Source organism: Chelonoidis abingdonii, chromosome 5, assembly GCF_003597395.2.
Source record: "Chelonoidis abingdonii isolate Lonesome George chromosome 5, CheloAbing_2.0, whole genome shotgun sequence".
NCBI classification, from domain to species: Eukaryota; Metazoa; Chordata; order Testudines; family Testudinidae; genus Chelonoidis; species Chelonoidis abingdonii.
The window spans coordinates 127,159,109-127,183,611 of record NC_133773.1 but is presented as its reverse complement, the minus strand read 5'-3'; positions in this window follow the sequence as shown (position 1 = coordinate 127,183,611).

Here is a 24,503-nt window from a genome sequence, read left to right as displayed (position 1 = left end):
CCCACTCCCCCCTCCTTCTGGACTCACCTGCTGCCTGCAGAGCTGGGGTGGGAGGAGCTGATGCAGAGCCTGCCTGCTCATTTGGGGCACAGTGGGGCAGTGAGGGGTGGGGGGTCTGTCCCTGGAGCCAGGGGCCGGAGAGAGCCGGGGCCCCAGGAGTCAGAGAAGTTGGGATGGGCCATTAAGAGTGGCAAGCCTGGCTTGTGCTGACAGGACACTGCATGGGTCCCCTATCAGCTAGACTTTCTGGTTTAGCTGACACTCTCCTTTTGGCAAAGCCTTCTGGGAAAGGAAGGGTCAGGAAGAATCTGGGGATTTATAATCCTAATTCCCTCAGGGCTTCTTCTCTGCACCTTGTCTCTTTTCAGGGCCTACAACAGGGATTAATTCCATATCTCTGACCTCCTTCAGTCTGCTCTCCTCAGAGAGACGGAATTCCCTACCTCGTCTCCCTGTGGTTTCTCTTTTGCACCTCTCCTGTGGCTTTCACTTCCTTCTCCTCTGAAGAAGACTCAGCTTCTCCCCCAGCTGGGCCTAATAACAAATCAAGGCTGACACACCTTCCAGGTGCAGCAAGGGCTAACTGAGACTCCTTTGTTCATCTGTGCAGGGTAGACGCCCCATAACACCTGGTTGCCACTAAAATCACCATTTGGCCACTCAGGATGCAGAGGTGAGGCAGTGACCTCACACATGCATGTGGCAGGGGAGAAGCATCACACTCTGGATAAAGAGGAAAGGCAGCGACCTCAGGATTAGGGGGTCTCTCATCCTACATCCAGCCAGCTCCATCTCAGCCAGGCCTCTCGCCCCTCCACTTTGGCTTGTGTGATGGGCAAGATTGTCCTGATGTTCTTCTGTGGACTTACTACAGAGGGTAAATAGGGAGAAGGACAGCTGCAATAATTAGATTACATGATTAGTTAAGCTTGCTATATGCATTGCTAAAGGGTTTTGCTTTAATCTAATCAGTGACATCTCACCTCACTTGGTACCAGCGCATAGAGCCTGAAGTGAAGGATTTTTAAATTAGACCAGTAGGGGAGCCAGTGTCACCTAATTTGTTTGGAGCTCTCACGGGGGCGAAATCCTGATGCTCTTACTCAGTCAAACTCTCAGTGGGAGTTTTCACTGCATATAAACTAAGAGCCTAAGACTTTAGCACAGAGAGATGGCAGGGGAAGTATAAGCAAATGGCATACACTTTAACCATGTGTTTGAAGAGCTTGTGCACATAGTGAACCCAGTACAAAAATACACTTTTAGGCACCTTTTGTCTTAAGAAACCACCCTAAAGTATCCCCAAATATTATTTCTATTCCAGTAATACCTAGAAGAGTCTACCACGATCAGGGCCCCACTGCATCAGGCAAACACACAGTAAGAAATAGTTGTTTGTGCCAAAAAGATTACAGTCTAAACTGACCAGGAGTGAGAGGAAAAAACTTGCACAGAAAAGTGAAGTGTCACAAGGTCACCGACAGAGCCTGGACTAGAATCCAGACTAGCTGACTCCCATGCATTAGCCACTATCCCAGACTATCACTCAAAATTACTTCGCCTAATAGCTCTCATCTCTCTCTATTAGAAGACTACCTCCTTTCCAAACATATTTCTGTTGGTCATTAGAGACAGGTTTCACTATATATAAATCCATAACTCAAATGTTTCAGTGACTATACTGTACTCACTAACAGATGGGAAAGGCTGAAATTTGCATAGGGAGTCAGACACAAAAGCAAAGCCTGCAGGATCAGAGAACTTATTACCTATTACCTAACTGAGCTATTGAAGTGATACTAAAGGTATTCTAAAAATACCACACTTATCAGGGATAGAAGGGCCAACAATTCTAACTCCAGGAGAAGAATAGCGAAGCGCTGGCATAGGAGGATTTCTTTATTGTTAGAAGCCATGGGCTGATTCACAGCTGGCTGATCTTGTGCAAATATATTCCATTTGTTTAAGACTCCCAATAAAATTGGTACAATTATTCAGCTTCACGTTCACCATCCACCTGCTTGGCCATTTGCTATTATGCAACATGGTATGAGTCAGAGATATTTCTCTTTATAAAAACAACAAGAAAGTCATAGAATTTGTGACTTGACCAACATCCACCAGAAGCATATAGGCTTCACCATCAGAGTCCAAACTAAATGGCTTGGCAGCCTCAACTGAAGAGCATAGGATGAGCTAGGCCTACACCCTTACCCTGTACAACAAGGCTGGGATGCAGTGACGAAATTGCATTGCAGAAAAAAAATCCCATATCCCCAAACCACTAAGACAAACACGTTAGTAAGCTAAAATAACTACCTGGCCTTATTCTTGTAACCCTAGTACTTGCTTTCCCATTTCCCTCTCCGTTGTTTGATGCTTTCACTTACCGTGCCACATCTAATATTGAGCCTGACAAGTCTTTGAAGCAAGGACTAGGTCTTTTTAAAAATCTGTTTGTAAATCACCTAGTGTGTTTTTGGACACTATGCAAATAATTACTCAACAACAATACCTAATCTGTGGCATCACAGAGGATGGTGTTTTCTGATCCCATCAATCTAGGATGTTTCATGAGTGCTAAGATCTTCATACAAAATAAATAACACAAAGAGGTGAGATGATGGGAGTCGAGCAGCATGTAAGAGAGTGCAGACAGCTGTGAGAAAAACAGAGGAATGGGGCAGAGGTTGGAAAGGGCAAAGCAGTTGGGCCAGTGATAATTCTGGCAGCACTGTGGAGAATTGCTTTAAAATGAAATTAGGAAGACAGCCATGCCTCTGATTGGGCTGCGGGTAAGTGTCAAAGAAAAGAAACTGTTTCCTCCTGGCTTCATCACATTACTGGTTAACCAGTTGAGGAGGAAGGTTATTTATTCATAATTATTACTCATTTTTTTTATTAGTCATGCCAAAGAACCCCACCCATGAATCAAGGCCCCATTGCATTAGAGGTCATACACGTAAATGACAGAGACAGTCCCTTCTGCAGAGTGCTTACTGCCTTGGTGATGAATACATTCAGATTTATCGTTGTGCCACACAAGATAAGTCAAGACTATCCCATGCATGCAACATATTCCTGCTGCCACAGGGTTGCTAGGAGATAAGGCTCTATACATAGGGAGACCAGATAGTAACTGTGAAAAAACGGGACAGGGGGTGGGGAGCAATAGGCGCCTATATAAGAAAAAGTCCCAAAAAATGGGACTGTCCCTTTAAAAATGGGACATCTGGTCATCCTATTCTATACAGAACCCAAAATACCTACCATCTGAAAACCATTTCTAATTGATCTAACCAGTTTTTCCAAGGATGGCTGCTGGACTTTGTTGTCACTTTTGCACCTGATCAACACTAACAAGAGAGCAACTGAAAAGCAGATGAGTCACTCACAGAAACCACATCCCATAAGCAGTTTTCCTCCACCGGAATAGAATCCAACTGGCCAAAGTGGCAAAGTCATGGCACTTAGAAGGTAACATTCACACACAACATCACAAGATCAGTTCCCATTCGGATGAAGTGTGCTGCAGTTTGCACCAGAAACCCCAGACTTGTGAGCGTTTGTACGAGTCCTCATTTTATTTTTTTAGCGACAGTGTACATGCACAAATGGACAGTTTCTGGGGAAAAAAACACACCACCACTCCTCTCCACAGGAACATGCATCTGCTTTACAATTTACACAGGCCTGGGAAGCTTAACAAATCCCACTGGACAGCAAGCTCAGTGGGAGTTTGTTTATTTAAAACGGTGCATGAAATTGCATGGAAAGTCTTGAACATATTGCAAGCTGTACATATTAATTCCAAAGCAGTTATGCTTCTTTTAAAATACCATATCGAGAAACCTTGTCTTCCAAGGGTTTTTGGCTTGCTATAATCCTCACATACAGTACAATATTATAGCATAATTAAAAAATTTACAAAACAAAGATAATCTATGACTGGATCCAAGTTTCTGTGGAAAGTTGGAGGCTATGGTGCATGCAGCTGTTCAGATCCAATGCAAAGGTTGGCTGTAACTCTACTTCTGAGCACATTCATAATTTAGGGGATAATTTATCTGTTCTGTTAACATAGTTGTTCTCAGTTTGCACAGCCCTGAATATAGCTAGTACATGGCATTTGTACCTTTCTATCTTAGTCCAAGCAATTCACAATATTTTGATAAATTAGCTAAACTTTAAAGGTCTGAGTGCTGGGGCTGCAGATGTGGAACTGCATGACGTGTTGCACACTGTACAGAATGAACAGGGGAGAGAATACAAATACTGTCGTCCCAAACTAGTACTGGCCCATAACAGCCATGAACGTGCTCCCACAGAGGAACCACTCTTTTATTTAGCATTTGGGAGCCATCCAACCTCAGCTCTGCTCCACTTCAACTCTCAAGGGGTTTATACTACCTTCATCACTGAACTCCCGAGTATCGGAATGCCATGTCCAGTAGCATAGAGGGATATAGTCATCTATTGGGCTACAGCCAACGGCAGTCGAAGACAGTAAGTGAATGAACGGGCTGTCATTTGGAAGCCAGCAAACCAGACTGAAAGGAAGGAAGCTGGTACCAGATGTTTTATAGAAAGGGTAGGGTGGGTATAAGGACAGCCCTGTAGCTGTCTATTCCTTCTGTTGGTCCAGCCTCAGAAGGTTCCAAAACACCATCCTGAAGTTGGTGCCACCTGCAAGAGCTGGTCACAGTATTTGCTCCTTTTCCCCGGCCCCTATCCCCAGTCAGGGCATTCAAATTGTGTCTCCTGTTAAACAAGCCTGGATGCATGTACACAAGGGAGAGACGTATCAGAGGAAACTGGAGTGAGGGCAAACAAAGAAATTTACCTAAGATACTGCCATATCCCTTTAAGGATAATTAAGTATTTTTATAGAGAGCCGTAGGTGTGCATGACCCCTTATAGGGATAGGTTATGCAAGTTTCCTGCCTTGAGGATTGTACAGATAATTCAACCAGACACCATGGAACTGGGGAGGACTAGTCTAGCATGTGTGTGTGGGGTGGGGGAGGTATGGACAAAACAAAGGAAGAAAGGAGAAGTGCTTGGGCCAGCATCTTAGATGTTTTCCATGAAGGACCTTTGGGGTGGTCACTGGAGAGGATCAGTAAGACTGTTGCTTTCTTCACACAAAGTTGATGAAAGCTAGCCAACCTACCACTAGTTGCGAATGAACGGTGCTGCTATCAGTGTAACCCTTCTGCCCCTTTGAGTTGGCAGCAACAAGGGCCAGGTTCAGTATCCAGGGGTTCCATTTCAATAACGCAATGCAAAACCGGCTCAAGCCCCCACCTAGTGACCTGGAACAATTATATACCACCCCCCGGGCGCCTCTAAGAGGCAATACTTCCCCTCTCGCAAGCACAGAGTCTGAGTGTAGCAAAATCCTTTTAATAAAGGAGGGAAACAATGTGGCATCATATTGGGGAAACACCACAAATAGGATTCATAACATAAACCCATGAGCAAAAGACCCAACCTGGTAAGTCTTGGCAATGTCCTTTTCCCCTAGGGTCTTAAAGTCCAATCACCCCAAAGTCCAACAATCCAAAATTCTCTGTCCCTGGTCAGTGCCGCCCCAGAATTCAAAAGTTTATCTGCAGAGTTTTACCCCCCTAGCCTGGGTGGAAATGGGGAGGGGCACACACAGGGCATTAAGGGGCACCTTACATGGGCCAGGGCCAACTGCTTCGCCTCTCCGTGGAGTTCTGCTGCAGCCTTCACCACAATCAGCCTTCACCAGCTGTGCCACTCCTCCAGCCAACCCGAGAGCCACTCCAGCCATCCCCGCAAACCGCTCCACTCCGCTGTGCGGGCTGCTTCAACTGTGCTGCAAACTGCTCCGCTCTGCCAGCTACTTAGTGATAGATCTTCAGGCTCCCACACTAGTTAACACAGCACTCAGTGATCTCAGCTTAGTAAATTTAGCTCTTTTAGCAATTTCAGGTCTTAGTGATTTCAGCTTGTTGTAGGGGAGCCCCAGTGCCCCAAAGTGAATTCAGCTCAGTAGCCTCTAGGTGGACTCCCAATAGAATCAAAATTAGCTCTGCTCTTTAACAGTAGAGAGAAACAGAGGTACAATTGCTGCTCCAGGCCCTTAAAGGGGCCCTATACCACCAAATACCTACCCCAACCTCTCTCAATTCACTGGGTTTTAGCACCCATGTCCCTTGTCTAGCGAGTGCTACTTAACTGATGGTGAAACTCTCTGTCATAAAGCAGTCTCATAGTTCCTCATTCACATAATCAGGGTGACAACACTTTATTCCTCCTTCCCCAAAAACAAAGAAATTGGGGATCCCAGAGCTGTCAAAATAACCATCCAAGGCTACCGTAGGCTATGCTAGGCAGGGTGGGTGTGCAAATGCAAATACCTGAAATTCCTTTCCACACTCCCCATAATTCACCACCAGATGTCAGGGTAGAGCTCATCCTGACTGCTTACATTAGCATTGTCTCACAGATCCTTATAATGGTAGTGGGTAGGTAGGTGGAATCTCATGCTCACAAACCTATTTGGTCCCAATGAATTTGTGAACAATGTAAATAGCTTTACTTTTTTATATTAAAGGTGCTAAAGAAGAATGCTTGAGAGCCCTCTGCAGAAAGAAAATAAGCCAACAGACTAACTTAATTTGCAGTGGGTTAGTAATAGCCACAAATGTAGACCTGGCTTGACGTGAACAATTGGACATGGGTGCGAGGCATCATTTCTTGGCAGACAGGCTTAGGGAGGTAAATGGAAACAGAATGTCTGTACTAGCGAAGATAGGGGGGAACACTGATGGAACCATTTACAATGGGCAAGATAACAATGGATAAGATAAGCCTCGAACCTAAAATGAAAAAAAGAGTAAGTCGTGCATTGACAGTGTGTGCTGTACTGGTTCCTACAAAGTAACCAAGCCAGTCCCAAAACATGTAGTGCAATGTATAGTGAATGCCATGTAATGTATATAAAGGAAGAGGTTTGCTGCATAACTCTGGAAACGTGGTACACCTGATACACATCCCCTGTGCTTGAGTCTGATTAACTCAGCATAGCTTTGCTGTATGCCAGATAAAGGAACCTAAGTGACAAGACTGGAGTTGAACTGACTTCTTTGGGAACCGAGTGGAAGAGGTCTCGGGGGAACCCCAACGTAGTGGTACTGTGACCTGGATCTTCTCCTCTGGAGCAGGTAATGTATATATACCTTAGTGTGAGGGTTGTAACCTGGCATGAAGGGAAATGGCATTGGACAGGATTAAGGGTCTAAATATGAGGAAGTTTGTTGCGTCTTGGAGAAGTGAGTTAAATCTAAGGGTGGACTGTATGGACTCCCCAGAGAAGTATTAGAGGGAAACTAGGACATCATGAAAAAGGAACTCCAGAGAGTGGGTATTAGATTAAAAAAAAAAAAAAGACTACTTGGCAGAGTACTGCAGAGGTCCATTAAATGCCATAAATAAATAAATTATTGGCAGAGCACAGCAAAGCTCTGTTGAATGCACTGAAATTTTCAAACAAATTGGACCCGCCGGCGGCCCTGGAAACAATAATATCTAGTTTCTTTTATCCTAATGCAAAAAAAGCCCAAATCAAAGTAGCAGCTTTACAAAGATTATTTCTGGTGGCTAAAAGTTTACAGATGAAATGTGCCACCTGGAGGAATGAATGCAAAAAGCATAAAAAGCAAATCAGTTGTAGAGGAGGAAGTAGGTTAAACGAAAAAGATTCCTAAAAAGTCAGCAAGAACATGTCTGTTACCTATTTGCATAAATCCAAACTGAAAAGCAGCCATCAGTCAAGGATTGTATGTAGTGGGTATAGCTTTTCAAAGTGTACTAAGATAAAAAATAAGTGCAAAAAACAAAAGATAAGCTTAGTGCTACTGAGAAAAAGTCCACTGAGAAATGTGTTACTCTGAAAAATAAAATAAAGTTACAGAATTTACTAGCTAGTGAAGTCTTGGGAAGTGACTTCTTAAACATTAAAACTGAAATAAAGCATTTTTTGAAAAAATATGTGCAGTTAAAATGAGCTTTTGCACAAATTAACACTGCAGAGCTCGAAAAAGCTAAAGAGTCAGAAGTACTAAAAGTCATAGTGTTAAAAATGTTAAAAAATGCTTGGTTTAATAATACAATCCAGTTATGGCACTATAACTTAGTGCGGTCATGCCTGGTAAAAGCCTGGTAAAAAGTAATCTAACAAATTATGCAAAGGGAAGGCCAGGTAGTGACAACTACCACCACTATGGTTTCCCTCCCGGGAAACCATGACAACCATTCTGGCCCTTCTCAATAAATGTGTCTATAAGTAATTAATTGTGCTAGCTGCTACAAGTACAAACACAATCTCATTTAAATTAACTATAAAAATGTAATTAAAATCACTAAAAAAACCAATCTTTCTACATAGCAAATCAGAGTTGTAGAGGAGGAAACAGACTAAATGGAAAAGATTCCTAAAAAGTCAGAGACAACATAATGTCTGTTAATAAAAAATGTAACCTACGCATAAATAAAACAAACTAAATTTAAAAATAAAACAGCAAGTAAAGCTGCTTATCAAAAAGTTACATATAATAAACTTATTAAAATAATAAATAAAAACAAAACATTGCTAAAATATAGCCATATCAAAGCCCAAGCCAAAAATATTATCTTGCCTATAAAATAAAGTGATCTAAGCTTAAATATAAAAATAAAAGTTGCAGTTTAAAAATGTAACACACTTAACTATATCATCTACTCATAACTTACAATTTACAAAAAAGATCCTTCAAAAATGTAAAACCATTAAAAAATTTAGAAACTTGACTAACAAAGCTAAGTCAAGCAAGTTTAAAAAAATTATTTTGGCTCTTGTAATAAACCGTTTACAAGACAGCAACCCCACACAAAATTTTTAAAAATATCTATCGCTCTATCTAGGAATTTTTTAAAAAGCTAATCATATATATAAATATAAGCTTTTAAAAAAATTCCACTAAAATTCATCTACATTTTCCATTCAAAATTGCAAAGCTAACACAGACACTCTTTGGGTGGCAGCCAACATCTCCTGGCACATTAACTTTATTAGTTAAACCTTCAGGTGTTTCAAATCTTTTACAAAATTTTACTTTTTAAAAATTAAAACCTAAAAGTTAAACATAAATTAGTAAATAAAAATAGGAACTAAAAGGGTGTCCAGAACCAGGACAGTGGGGGGAGAGGTTGGATTTTTCCTTCATGAATAATTCAATTGCACCATTAAGATGGTCACGAGAGAATCCTTGAACCAAGGCAACAAGTCATTCAAAGTTCTTCATGTTAAATAAATATTTAGCAAAGCTTATTTAACAGTTTTCTTAGCCCAAGTTTGAACTTGAGGAAAGAGAGCTTTGAGTTCTTAGTGCTACTCAGCAAGTAGTAAAGACTTTGTATTTTAGTTCTTGGTGTTACTTAACCACTGAGAAACACAGCGGAGTTCCAGTTGGGATGTAGGTGGTGATGGTTTATAAGATTAATTGACTTCAGAATGCAGCTGTTTCCAGAGGCACTCTGTTATTTCACAGCAAAAATAATTTGCTGATGAAGATACAGATCATCTTAAAAGGTTTTTTAAAAAGAGTCAGCCAAAACACAACAGAGCTAGAGAGCTCAGATAAATGTCACTGCATATTACAGATCTCAGTCTAAAGGGGATTCATTTGGTACCATAGAGTTGTTAGATGTTATGTTTCAAACTCTTCAGATTACACCTGCTGAATTCGTGTTAATGTCAAATGAAATTGTACATTGAAAGATCATGGTCATTATATCTAACCCAAACGGAAAGGCCACAGTGAGTCTGAAGCATGAAATATACAGAGGAAAGATTCAGCATTACCCACAAATAGCCTCTATTAACTTCAAGAATACAGGGCACAAAATATCTGTGACTGATCTCAATAGAGTCAAGAGGGAAGAGATTGGGAAAACTCTTAAATGTTCTTAGAATTCCAAGAAAGCTGATTATGATGCAATCTGTAGCACTCAGTCGGGTTCCCAGTGAAATACTTGAAGGCAAAATGTAAAATTTCAGGCACCTGGGATACTGAAAAGTGCAGTGCCAGTGAAAAGAAACTTTGGTGGCGATTTTGTTAGTGGGGCTTATTACATGTCTATTTATATAGATAAATATTGTTACCTGCAGGTAATTACTGGAATCTATTGATTTTATGACTTGCATTTTTTAATGTTTGTCAGGAGCACTCAGAGCATGGGACAGGTGTGGTATTGCTTAATAGTATATTTTTATTAATTCAAATTTTTATCTACAGTACCAGTTTTGGTATTTCTACCAGAAATGGGCCAGGCTGTAAGATTCACATATGATTCTGAAATTCCCTAAAATTCCATGATGGCAGGATTGGGATGTTGGTTTTGGGCTCATTGAGCACATGCATGCACACGCACGTCACAAGATATCCGCAATCTAGAATCAACTGACTAGAAAGACCAAGACACTAAGGTGAATATAAGGCAAGATTTCAACATGACACAGCAGTCATTTCCTACATGTAGATTATATTTTCTAGTGCTCAGTCATCTACTCCAAGAGCTGGTTCTCAGGAGAGCAGTTCTGTCCATGTTTATGTCAGCGTTGGTAACAAAAAGTTTCTGACTCTTGGTTAACTAACATTTATTCTTTACTGCGCCTACCAGTTTTGTTGTTAAATCACAGAGTAATGTCACATTATGTAATGTTTGATCTCTGAAATACTTTTGGGAACAGAACTTCTGGATACATCCTAGTTATCTAATGGCTGAATCCTCAGCATCCAATGATCTGCTTGCTGGAGTTTGGGCTTGATAACTACAACCCAGAATGTGTCAGGGAAATGTGTGCATAGGAGATCTGCACGTAGATCTCCACTGCCACATGTGTGTATCATGTCAGCCATCTCCATAGGGCTATCTCCCCTCTTTCTTGGGATCCTGCAGAGCAGGGCTGGCTCCAGGCCACAGGGCGCCAAGCGCGTGCTTGGGGCAGTATGCCGAGGGGGCGCTCTGCCGGTTGCTGGGAGGGCGGCAGGTGGCTCCGGTGGAGCTGCCGGAGATATGGCTGCAGACAGTCCGCTGGTCCCGCGGCTCTGGTGGACCTCCTCCAGACACACCTGTGGCAGCTCCACCGGAGCTGCGGGACCAGCGGACCATCCGCAGAAACGCCTGCGGGACCGGTGAGCGGCAGAGCGCCCCCCGCAGTGTGCCGCTGTGCTTGGGGCGGCGAAATTGCTACAGCCGGCTCTGCTGCAGAGATAGAGATCATTCCCTACCAGCACCAAAGAAGGGTAGCACACGGTAGAAGGAAGTGAGAGAGAAGCATACTAGAGGTGTCAGGGACAATGCAGAGGCATAGGACTTCACATAGATAGTACCGATCCTCCTACAAATCCCCTGGATCTGCTGGGTTGAGGGTGGAACAATGGCTCATTCCACGGGAGAGGGGTGGAGAAGATAGGGAGACAAATTCCAGTTGCCTCCAGAATGTTTTGGGACAGATGCTCCATGAGGGGACCTATATGGAATTTTCCTCTCCCCAGGCCCTTTGAGCAGGTATTTTTGTAGGATTGAGGTGATCAGTCTTTCTGTTTACACAGAATCACGTTGCTTCTGAGGGGTCTGATGCTACAGCCACTGCACCTGCAGAACTCCCACTGAAGTAAGTATAACTGCTATATCTTCTGTGGACACTGAGTGGGAACTAGTATCCATGGACAGTTACTTAGTGGGGGGATTGGAGATTATATGCCTGAACTCCATGCCCCTTGGAGTAGCTCTGAGGAGCCTCTCCAGTCTCTTCTGCATCATCCTTAGTGTCAGTCAGGCTAGTGTAGCACAGGCATAAGAAGGTACCATAATTTAATTTATTGAGACTACTCACCTGCTTAAAGTTATTCATGCGATTCAATGCCTTACTCAACTGGGGCTTTACACTGGCGTCAAACTCTTGTGAAATGGGAATCAGGCCCATAGTTTCTGCTTGACTATTTTAGTCTTCAGTCAGAAACTTCGCTCAAGCTATTTGGAGAGATATCTCAGTTCTTCAGTAGCTAGCCAGAGCATTTTACATGTTTACAGCAGTCCCCCATTTCCTAAGCTTCAATAGGCCTGAACTGTAAAAGAAGTAGAAACATTGTGCATTTAAACCAGTTACGTGTAACCCACAGACTTGGGGCCTATGGAAATTTTTAAAAAATCTGTTGAGAGTAATTTGTACAGAATGTGTTTTTCTATTTTGCAGAACACCTACTCTGCTGCCCATAGGGCCATTTTTCTTGTTTCAGGGGTTACATTTTTTAAAAAACACCCAGTAAACTCTTTCCGTGTTAAAGATCTTGCTATATATAGATGAAGATTTAAAGTTTAAATTAAAAACAGCTATTTACTTAAGTTCTGAATGGGATGTTTTCTTCATAATTACTACTATACCCACATTAAAAATAGATCTGAAGTTAAACAGCAATTAAACCTTAAGATCATCAGGCAATCAAGATCTATTAAAAAAGAAAGCTATTTTTGAACCAATCCAAACAGACTCCCACCCCAGCCAATTACAACACATCTTCGTCATACAAGCACAATTTTCTGTGCAGTTAACGAACAGATGCATTTGATTGCTGAGCTCAAAAGAAGCATAAAAGTGTCAACAAATAAAGCAGTTTGCTACATAAAGATATACAGTGAGCAAACAGTGCTTTGATTTGCTTTAAGAAAAAGAGGTGTGTGTACAGCATGTACACATACACCCATATATATAGTAGTATAGTAGTGAGGGAATCCTGCCTACAAAGAATTAATTGGATTAAAGTTTGAATTATAAAAATCAGTATAACCTGGGATTTTGGAGTGTATGTGTGCGTGTATTATGGAGGCATCAGTAGCAAGTCCATAGTTAAGGTTGAGCTGATTTTTCCACTTACAACAGGGATTCAATCTCTTTGTTATTTAAGAAAAGTTGAGTGCATCCTTCTGAAAACTTACAAGTAAATCTGTTAACTAATTTAGGAATTAAAATAAATTTAAAAGGAATCCTTTAAAAAGTTTGGCATTCAGTGTGACTTTTTTGTGACCCTAATAATCTCAGTAACAGAATAACATAGAATCGTCAAACTTCTGACATAGTTTTAAATCACTGACATCTTGTGTATAGGCCTCATTCTATGGGAAGGAAGAATTAATGATTATTTTCCCATATTATTCTTCCTTCAAATTGGAAGTGCATTTCAAGTGGGGGTCCCGCAGGGCTCAGTTCTGTTCAATATCTTCATCAATTATTTAAATGATGGCGTAGAGAGTACATTTATAAAGTTTGCAGATGATACCAAAATGGGAGGGGTTGCAAGCGCTTTGGAAGACAGAATTAAAGTTCAAAATGATCTGGACAAACTGGAGAAATGGCCTGAAGTAAATAGGATGAAAGTCAATTAGGACAAATGTAAAGTATTCCACTTAGGAAGGAACAATCAGTTGCACACACGTAAAATGGGAAATGACTGCCTAGGAAGGAGTACTGCAGAAAGGGATCTGGGGTTCATAGTAGATCACAAGCTAAATATGAGTCAACAGCATAACACTGTTGTAAAAAAAGCAATCATCATTCTGGAATGTATTAGCAGGAGTGTTGTCAGCAAGACATGAGAAGTAATTCTTCTTCTCTACTCTGCACTGATTAGGCCTCAACTGGAGTATTGTGTCTAATTCTGGGCACTATGTTTCAGGAAATATGTGGACAAATTGGAGAAAGTCCAGAGAAGAGCAATAAAAATGATTAAAGGTCTACAAAACGTGACTTTAGTGTAACACCGACAGATCCCGGTCGTCAGGATTGAACCTGGAACTTGTGGAGCTAAATGCATGAGCCTCTACTGCATGAACTCAAATCCACATGGCTCTTAGCTAAGGCTGCAGCAGACTCATTAATCTCTAAGTGGTCTTGGTGCCAGTAGAGGGGGACACAGCACCACACCAAGTGGTGTGTGGGTTACATTAGGATGAGGGAAGATTAAAAAAATTGGGTTTGTTTAGTCCAGAGAAGAGATGACTGAGGAGGGAACATGATAACAATTTTCAGGAGCGTAAAAGGTTGTTACAAGGAAGCAGGAGAAAAATTGTTCTCCTTAACCTTTAAGGATAAGTCAAGAAACAATTGGCTTAAATTACAGCAAGGGCAGTTTAAGTTGGACGTTGGGGAAAACTTCCTAACTGCCAGGGTGGTTAAGCATTGGAATAAATTGCCTAGGGAGGTTGTGGAACCTCCATCGGTGGTGATTTTAAAGAACAGGTTAGACAAATACCTGTCAGGGATGGTCTAGATAATAGTTCATCCTGCCATGAGTGCAGGGGACTGGTCTAGATGACCTCTCGAGGTCCCTTCCAGTCCTAGGATTCTATAACTGAAACATTATCCTTCAGTACTAGAGGTTGAAGGATACAGTGATCTACGATAGCAAATTCCACAAAGAACTGCCCTCTTCCAAGATGGCTGCCATTTCTCTTTGCTCTGAAAAGGACTGAAGTCACAGCTGCCCTCAGTTGGTGGCCATTTTGAGAACAGTCTTCCTTTCTTTCATTGTTCCCAATGGGACTCAGTGTCTCCGCTTCCTCACAGCACAGGCTTCCCAGAAGGAAGCTGTGGTTTCAATCCCACTGAGAACAGTGTAGCCATTTTGAAAGGGGACAACGTTTTGTGACAAACTTTCAGTTATGAAAGATAACGATTAACCCTAAATATCTTTTCAAAAGCTCCCCATTGCCCCAGATCTACTCCTCCAGCAGCTCAGGAGGGAGAGGGGAAACTAGGGTGCTCATGCAAGGGGATGTAGGGAGATGGAGAAGGCCGGGGAACTTGGGAAGGGAAAAGACAGTGGAATGGAGGGATTGCAGGAGGCACATGGAATTTGCAGAGCAGGAAATAGAGGGGAAAGCTGTGGTGTGTTTTGCACTGACCTGAGAAAATAAAGTAGCTATAAACCCAGTTTAACTGGTCCCTATGCGCTGGCTGCTTTGCGCTGTTCTGGAAGGGGGAGCAGAGAAGCAGCCAGAGCATGCTGGTGAATCTGATTATGAAAGTTTAATTTTAAAAAATGGTTTAAGAGTGATTCTTCAGCTCTTCAAATCATCAGAAATATCCCACAGTAACATTCTCTCTAAGCCTGTTTAATGTTTATGTTTGAGATTTTTAATTTAAAAATCCCAAGGATATTTCAAGACAAAAAGACTGTTAGAATGAAGTTACGGCTGAGAGTAAATATCTGTAATTTAGGGGAAATAGCATGCAAAAACCAGATGAAGATTACGGCTTTTCAGTGTTTGTGGACCCTGATTAGATTTATTGTTTTTTAAAAGCAGGTAACATTTAACCTGCTACAGGGCAGCGTTAAGGTTTCTGCTGAAGAAGAAACTTTCACTTATGAAGTCTCTCTCATATATATATTCATTCAAATGTAGCCTACACACAAGATTTCAGTTATCAGAGGGGTAGCCGTGTTAGTCTGGATCTGCAAAAGCAGCAGAGAATCCTGTGACACCTTATAGACTAACAGACGTTTTGGAGCGTGAGCTTTCGTGGGTGAATACCCACTTCGTCAGATGCAGGGTATTTCAGTTGGTTTTAACGATATGGGAACCTTAAAGCATCTGTGATAAGTCAGAGTTAGTGGTTGTCCTAACTATGCATTTCTATACAATAACATGTTTGGATTTCTTTTTAAATTTAATCTTACCTCTGAATTTCTTGGGTTTGACTATGATCCATAAGCCCCTCAGTCCTGGCAAACAGGTTGTAAGAACATTCTGATTCTGGTTCACCAAAGCATGTCATGTGAGGTCTTAAATGAAAGCCATGGTCACACTGGTTGTTAATATCATTGTGAAATGTGTGTACGCATACTATGTAAGCTTGTAAGGAGTTATGTGTGTACACTGAAAATATGTTCTTAGGACCTGTCTACACTCAAGTTGTAGCACTTCAGTGAAGATGCTGCCCATCTTGCTTTGAGGGGTTTGCCTGTCAACACAGTCCATCCCCCTCCCTTAAGAGGCAGTACTTAGGTCAATAGGAGAATTTTCCCAGTGCCTTGCACTGTCTACACTAGGGGTTAGGTCAGTTTAACTATATTAATTTGGGTGTGGATTTTTCACATGCCTGAGCAATGTAGTTATACGGATCTAATTTACTAGAGTAGACCAGGCCTTAGAGTCTGTATCACAGCAAAGATGGAAAAACGGGCTTCCTGTCAAAGAAGAGATGTTGACTGGTCTTTGTCTTTTGTAAATTAAGCATTGTAAGATGACACAACGTTGGCACATTTACAGATGAAGTCCACAGAGAGAGATGAAGTCATCAAGAAAGAACACGCGGAGGGAAGAGGAGAACCTTATTTTGAGATACACTTCAAAAATTTGCTGGACTGTATTTGGGCAACAGAGAAGACACCCCATCATCCTGCACCTAGGAAATGACCAGGCATGTGTTTGCATTCATGAAAACAGGATCTCAATCAGTCTTGTTTGAAACGCTGCACAGGACATTTGGAGTGAGATAAACTTCTTTAGACAGGTTAGCCTGTCACGTTGGGTAGTCTCTAGAAAGCATGCTCTGATTTTATTTTATATGTAGGGCTACCAGACATCTCATTTTTAAAGGGACAGTCCCATATTTAAGCCCTCCTGCAAATGTACTGACCTTTTTTTAAAAATGGGGGAAATCGTCCCATATTTTCAGGTCTCCTCCAGCATCAGTACCGGCAGTCCTGCTGCTGGACAGATTCCTGCTCATCAGATGCCTGCCCAGCAGCAGTGAGTGGGAGGGAGGGGTCCAGTGGCCGACAGTGGGGGTGGGTGTGCAAGGCTGGTGGGGGGCAAAGATGCAGCATGCAGGGCCAGCCACTCTCCCTGATAGTCCATGAGCGCAGCCAGCAGGGCCCCACCCACTGTCCCATTTCTCTCCGGTGCTAACTGTGCACTGAGAGTTGTGGTGGCTGGTAAGTGTTGGCAGGCCCCAGGCGGCAGCCGGTTATGTGTTGCTTCTGTTGCCCACCCATCAGCCCTTTATGTGCTCCCCCTCTTGCTGTCCTCTCTCTGCTTTGCCCCTTCACCCCCACCAACCCCAATGCTCCTTCATATTCGCCCCGGCAGGGCACATCCCACTCCCAGCGCTGTGCAAAGGAGCAGCCTTGGTCAAAGCGTTCAGCTCACTAAAACCTGGGCAGCAGGCTCTCTCCTTCCCCCACTGCCTCTGTCTGGGCCAGCACCCTGGGAAAGCCCAAGACCCTCCATCCCAGGGCGGTGGCCAAGAGGAGCTGAGCCCTGCACGTGCCAAAGCCCTGGACAGTGCTGGCACAGGGAAGCTTCTCTGCCCCTCAGTTAAACTCTGGAGTGGAATGTGGGGGAGTGGTTTCCAGCCTGTTCATGCCTTGAACTTGCAGACTCCACTGCAGCCCCCAGGGCAGGGGCTTAGCACCCTCTTCACACTCCCTCCTCCTTCCTAGGTCCTGCCCCCAAGGAGTGCAGGGCTGCTCTGTCCCCTCGGCACCCTCCCCTGCTGAGCCATCTCTCTGGCTAGTTCGCTGAAGCCTCAGCAGTCAGGTTAGGGCTTAGCCCCTTCCTCCCTGCACTGGGGTACAGGAGGTGGTTGGGTTATGTCAGTGGCCAGCAGCAGCCTGAAGGTGTTAGCTGCCTTTTGACACTGTGCGGGCAGGAAGGGACAAGCTGCTTCCAGCCACATGGAAAGGGGAGGGGGAACAAGAGATGAGCTCTGCAAAGACAGGGGCCAGATCATCCCTTTCCTTGCCATCCTGCTCTGCAACTGGAAGCAGCCCCCATCCCTTCCCTCCCACACAGTGCCAAAAGGCAGAACCATGGCAGAAATCTTGGAGGGGAGGGCATGTGATCCTGCGTGTCCCCCCACGTCTTGCCTTGAGAAGATGCACTGCCAGGAAGAAGGAGAGGCAGGTCTGTCTCAGGGGCCCAGTCAGGCATGGAGGGTGGAGAGTGCTGGGCAGAGAGGTTTAGGTCAGTCAGTCACCACCACCCCGGCTCCAGTGTGAGAGAGGTCTACAGGAGTGTGTTTGTGTGTGTGTGTGTGTGTGTGTGTGTGTGTGTGTGTGTGTGTGTGTGTGTGTGTGTGTGTGTGTGTGTGTGTGTGTGTGGTGTGTGTGAGAGACCCCTCCCCATTGAAACTCTAAAGCCTTAAAGATAAGGTAATATATAAAGAATAACTACACATATTTGTTTTTAACTGGGGCTCAGTCAACTTGAATGTTAATTTGAACATTTGTACTGCATAGTTCTGGCTGATTGCCGTTGAACTTGCTTGAATATGAATAATTTTACCAGGTGTCCCGTATTCAGCATAGGAAAATACGGTCACCCTATTTATATGTAACCTCTTGTTTCCTTTATCCCTGGCTCTTGAATTTTGTATTTGATAATACACTTACCATTGTTCTCACTATCAATATTCTCAGTGTTGTGATATTAGGTAGGTGCTGAGGCTGTGCTGAATCATACAAGCTGGTGTGTATGCTGTTCCTTTGGGGACAGCAGACCTGGTATTTGTGAGTTTCAGTGGATAAGGGCTGGACACTGCAGGGGAATGCTAAAAAGGGGCTAAAAGACTATTGCTAACCTGCAAGGGAACATTAGGGCTGGAATAGCCCAGAGGCAAGTGTCTGGATGTCTGACAATCTGGTGATGTCAGGGAGCTGACACCCAGTGAAGCACAAGCAACCCCCTTTCACTGGTGAATGGGAATAACTAGGTAACCCTGAGAACAGTCACATTAACACACTTGAGTTTGGAGAGTCCAAACACCCCTGGGAGACAATTTACCTAAATTACTGGTATAGACTGCGATAGGCCCAGGCCAGTTGGGAACTGCAGAGTAGTAGAAGGGAGAACACTGGTCACTGATAAGTAGTTTTCTGTTTCCTGAGTGAACAGAGCCAGGGCTCCTCCAGGCTAATGACAACACCTGACTCCAATTAACTTGCTAAGAGTCAGGTAAGGCTGTTAAGCACCTAACTCTAAATAAGGCCCCTCTGATGCTATAAAAGGGCTCACTCCAGTCAGGCCAGAGGGCCAGAGGAGAGGAAGTGTGTGTGAGGAACTGGGAGCAAGAGGTGTGCAAGAAGCTGAGAGTGAGTAGGTGTACTGCTGGAGGACTGAGAAGTACAAGCGTTATCAGACATCAGGAGGAAGGTCCAGTGGTGAGGACAAAGAAGGTGTTGGGAGGAGGCCATGGGGAAGTAGCCCAGGGAGTTGTAGCTGTTGTGCAGCTGTTCCAGGAGGCACTCTAGACCGCTGCAGTCCACAGGACCTAGGCTGGAACTCAGAGTAGAGGGCCGGTGGGCCTGGGTTCCCCCAAACCTTCCAATTCCTGATCAAACACAGGAGGAATTGACCTGGACTGTGGCTTTTACCAAAGGGGAAGGTCTTTGGGCTATTTCCTGACCCACAGGATAAATCTGTGAGGCAGATGAATCCACCAATAAGCGCAGGACCCACCAAGGTAGAGGAGGAACTTTGTCACAGAACTCTCAACCTTAACTTTGTCTTAACATTGTTTTACCTAGGAATATATAGATCATATATATGAAATATCCAAATCTATGTATTTCCCATCCTAAATGTCATGCATTGCAAAGCAAATGGCACCCTGTCAACAAAGACAGATTAACCCAAGCACAAGGTATTTTGATGGTATTACTAGAACACTTCACCCAATAATAATACTTGCACATATATAGCACTTTGCATGTTCAAAGGAATGTTAAAACATTAACTAACTCACCCTCACAGCAGCCCTGTCACTTAATCATTCGTATCTCTCATTCTACCAATGGGGAAAGTGAAGCAGAGATGTGATGTGATAGATCTAGGACTTCTAAGCTCCCAATCTTGTGCTCATTCCTCCAGACAATCATGACTCTCAGGGTCTCTAGAACTATGAGGAAAAACATACAGACAGTATTTTCAACACACATTAGTACTACATGGACTCCCATGTTTCTATGGCACAAAAAAGCCTAGCATACAAGTTACTGAAATGTAAATTGAATATCTCGGGTGCTATCAAAGCTGCACTACCAGGGGCAAACTAAAAGCTGCCAAGGACATACAGACACCCGTATTCTAAGGCCATTGGGACTGCTAACTGGGTGTTTCAATGCTTAGAAGGCCCAGAGCTGCTCTCACTGAAATCAAGTGGCAAAACGCCCATTTTATGGGAGTAGGATTGGACCCTAAATCTGCACACACAGTGTTTTTACAAGAGCTTCTTAAACTCTGCCACTTACTGCATAATGCTGACGCCATGAAGCCACCGTAAGTGTGAAAGGCCTTGTGGTCAGTTCTGGCTGAGATACATTCAGCTCAGAAACTGGAGGGGTGGGGCCAGAAATGGCCTTTATGCCACCTTTGCACCTCCTGGTAGCTGTTATGGCAACAGAGAATAGGCAGAGCACACAGGCACTCTGACCATGGTACTCTCACCCTCAACACATTCTCCACACTGGGAGTGGCTGGCACAGAACTAGCTGGGTCATTTCTTCGCCACCTAGAGTAGCACCTATGCAAGGGTATTCCCTGAGGTCCAGGTCTGCTGGCTGTGTGATCCCTTTATGGCACTAGAGTGACATAATGAGGTCAGATTGTAACAAACGATCAGACCCACAGGCTGCAAATTGAGTGAGTGGAAGAGCCACTAAAATGGGATTTAGGCAAGGAGAGAAGGCAGGAATAAAGGACCAGGGCATAGGCAATCTGGCCTAGCAGTCACAGCTGGGCTGGGGTCTACCCACCAGGAATGGTAATCAGTGAACAGGGGTCAGCAGAATTGCTAGAGCCAGGTTCAATAAGCAAGAGTAAGGTTCAAAATCAGACTGGGGTCAGAGACTGGAGATCAGAGGTAGTATCAGATTAGAATCAGGAGGCAAGTGTCTCGATCACAGGCTGAGATTGGAGACCAGGAGAGGTCTGGAATCACAACAGGCCTGAAGTCTGTGCTGTTGCCTAGAGAACTTCCTGGAGCACCCTCCAGGATTAAATAGGATGGTTGGCCAATCAGAGGACCACAGGGCACTGTCATTCTGGGTCCCATTGGACAGAACATCCCGCAGCACCTAGTCTCCACAGTGCTCCCTAGAAATAGTTCTGCATGGCCTCCCAGTGACAGTGGCAGAATGTCAAACAACCCAGGCTTTGCAGACCCAGGTGCTAGGCCCTGTATGCTGTATTCTTAAAAACTGTCAACAATGGGAATTCCACAACCTCTCTTGGAAGCCTATTCCAGAATTTAGCTACCCTTTTAGTTAGAAAGATTTTCCTAGCATCTAACCTAAATCTCCCTTGCTGCAGGTTAAGCCCATTACTTCTTGTTCTGCCTTCAGTGGATGTGGAAAACGATTGTTGTCTTCTTTATTACAGTCCTTAATACAGGGGTTCTCAGATTTTTGTACTGGTGACCCCTTTCACACAGCAAGCCTCTGAGTGCAACCCCCTTTATGAATTAAAAATACTTTCTTATATAATTAACACCATTATAAATGCTGGAGGCAAAGCAGGATTGGGGTGGAGGCTGACAGCTCGTGACTCCCCCCTCACGTAATAACCTCGTGACCTCCTGATGGGTCCCAAACCCCAGTTTGAGAACCCCTGCCTTAATATATTGGAAGACCTCTCATTCTTCTTTTTCTCAACAGGCCCAGATTTTTTACCCTTTCCTCAGAGATCAAATTTTCTAAACCTCGTATCATTTTTCTTGCTCTCCTCAGGAATCTCTCCAGTTTATCCACATCCATCTTACAGTGTAGTGCCCAGACACAGTACTCCAGCTGAGGCCTCACCAATGCAGAGTATAGTGGGATAATTACCACCCTTGTCTTACATATGACATGCTTGTTAATATACCTCAGAATGATATTAAACTTTTCCACAACTGCATTACATTAATTTGTAATCCACTGTAATCCCTGGATCATTTTTTAACAGTACCACCTAGTCACCTGTTGTAGTTGTTTATCTGATTTTTTCCATCTTAAGTGTAGTTCTTTGCAATAGTCTTTATTGAATTTCATCTTGTTGATTTCAGACCAAGTCTCTCAGCTTGTCAAGGTTGTTTTGAATTCTAATCCTGTCCTCCAAAGTGCTAGTAACTCCTCCCAGCTTGTCATATGTAAATTTTATAAGCATACTCTCCACTCCATTATTCAAGTTATTAATGAAAATATTGAATAGTACATAACCCAGGACACAACCCTGGCCTTGAGTGACCTCATGAGGTAAATCCCTCCCAGTTTGATAGTAAACCATTGATAACTATTCTTTGAGTAATCATCTTTCAATCAATTTTGCACCCATGTGGTATTAGCTTCATCTAGATCACATTTCCCTAGTTTGCTTATGAGAATATCATGTGGAGTTGTGTGAAAAGCTGTACTAAAATCAAGATATATCACATCTCCACCTTTCCCCTCATCTGCTAGGGCAGTAACTCTGTCAAAAGAGGAAACTAGATTTGTTAGGCATGATTTGTTCTTGACAAATCCATTTTGGCTATTACTTATAATTCTATTAAACAATCTACTTATAAGTACATAGAGAATAATAATTTATTCTAGTATATTTCCAGGTACTGAAATTAGGTTGACTGGCCTATAATTGCCCAGTTTCTCTTTGTATCCCTTTTTACAGGTAGGTACTATGTTTACCCTTCTCCAGTCCTCTGGACCTTATTGTCTTCCATGATTTCTCAAAGATAATTGCTAATGGTTCCAAGATTTCTTCAGCTAGTTCTTGAATTTCATCAAGCCCTGCCAACTTATAATACATCGACCTTAGCTAAATATTCTTTAACCTGTTCTTTCCCTATTTTGGCTTGCGTTCCTTTACGCTTGTTCTGAATATTGATTATGTTAAGCATCTGGTCACAATTTACCTTTTTTAGTGAAGACTGAAGCAAAGTAGGCATTAAACATTTTATCAAGAAGGCTGAAGGTATTTTTCATCAAGAAGGTATTTGTAGAACCTCTCCTTATTGCCTTTTATATCCGTCGGTAGGTGTAACTCATTTTGTGCCTTAGCATTTCTGATCTTTTCCCTACATACATGTGCTATTCTTTTGTGCTTCTCCTTAGCAATTTGTCCATGTTTCCACTTTTTGTAGGGTTTCTTTCTGATTTTCAGCTCATTTAAGAGCTGATGAAGCCATGTTGGCTTCTTACTAGTCTTCCTATCTTTTCCTTGCATTTGGATAATTTGTAATTGTGCCTTTAATACTGAAGTCTGTTTTCTCCCTTGAGAACAGAAGCCATTAGCTTCTGTCCCCTATCACTTTAGTATTACCATCCGTCTCTCTATGCCATCTACATGTAGTGACCATCATGGGACTTAGTTCCATTTCACCTGCGCTGAGAGGCTGAGATTCCAGAAGTACTGCTCTTGGAATAATTTGCTTAGATTGTTTTCCAATAGTGTTGCGAGATTGCAGCAGCCCACGATACACTCAAATGCCACTGCCCTAGATTTTTTAGAATCCCTCCCATACCTCCTCCCTGCATACTCCTAAAAGGGTCGTGAAGGAATTCCTCCCAGATAGTTTGGTTTAAATGTACTTACAGTTTTTATCAACTTAATAATACACTGACCTAGATTCTGAGCTCAGTAAGAGTTACTCTGGGTTTACATCTGCAGAATGGAGATGAGTCTGTCCAATTATCTTTCTAAACTTCAGTAACAGAATCTTCGGTTGTGTTTTGTTTCACTTGCTTGTTTTTTAATGAAACCTTTGCAAGGAAAGTTGGAGACCTTCTGCCCTACCAGATAGAGGAGCTAAAGATGTGAGAGAAGAGAATGCCAAAGGACAAAATGAGAGAGGGAGAAAGAAGAGGTAAGAAGACAGATGAGCAGCAGAGTTGGGCAGCACAGAAAAAAAAAGGGAAGATGTGCCCTTTCCCTTGCATCATTTCCTCCTTTTTCTTTTTGGAAAAAACAAACAAGTGTTAAATCCTTTATCAGGATGTTAGAAGATGCAGGGAAAAGGGTGAGATGCACTTCAAAGCATCAAAGTCCTACAGGCTCTGCATGCCCATAGTATGTGATTGCCCCAAACCTACACCAGGCATTTGATTTCCCAGGACACTTCATTATATATCAGGCATAGTGAAAGATAAAGAGATTAAGGGTATGTAACATGAGAAGACAAAGGGAACTTTTATTAGCTTGCCTAGGGAAGCTGCTGAGGCATCACTAGACAGAGGTACTGAAGAGTAGATACAGGGTAACTCCATAAGGGAACAGTCCTGCACTTAATACTGGAGGTTCTACTAGATGGTCCAAGTAGGGTCTGTCCAACCCTACCATGTGCAATCTAATTAAAGTAAGTCCTCTGTCCTACTTGTCTGGCCTTCCATAGTCTGTGAGGTAGGACATCCAATCCAGATGACCCCAGAGCAGTGGAGTACACAAAGTTCTTA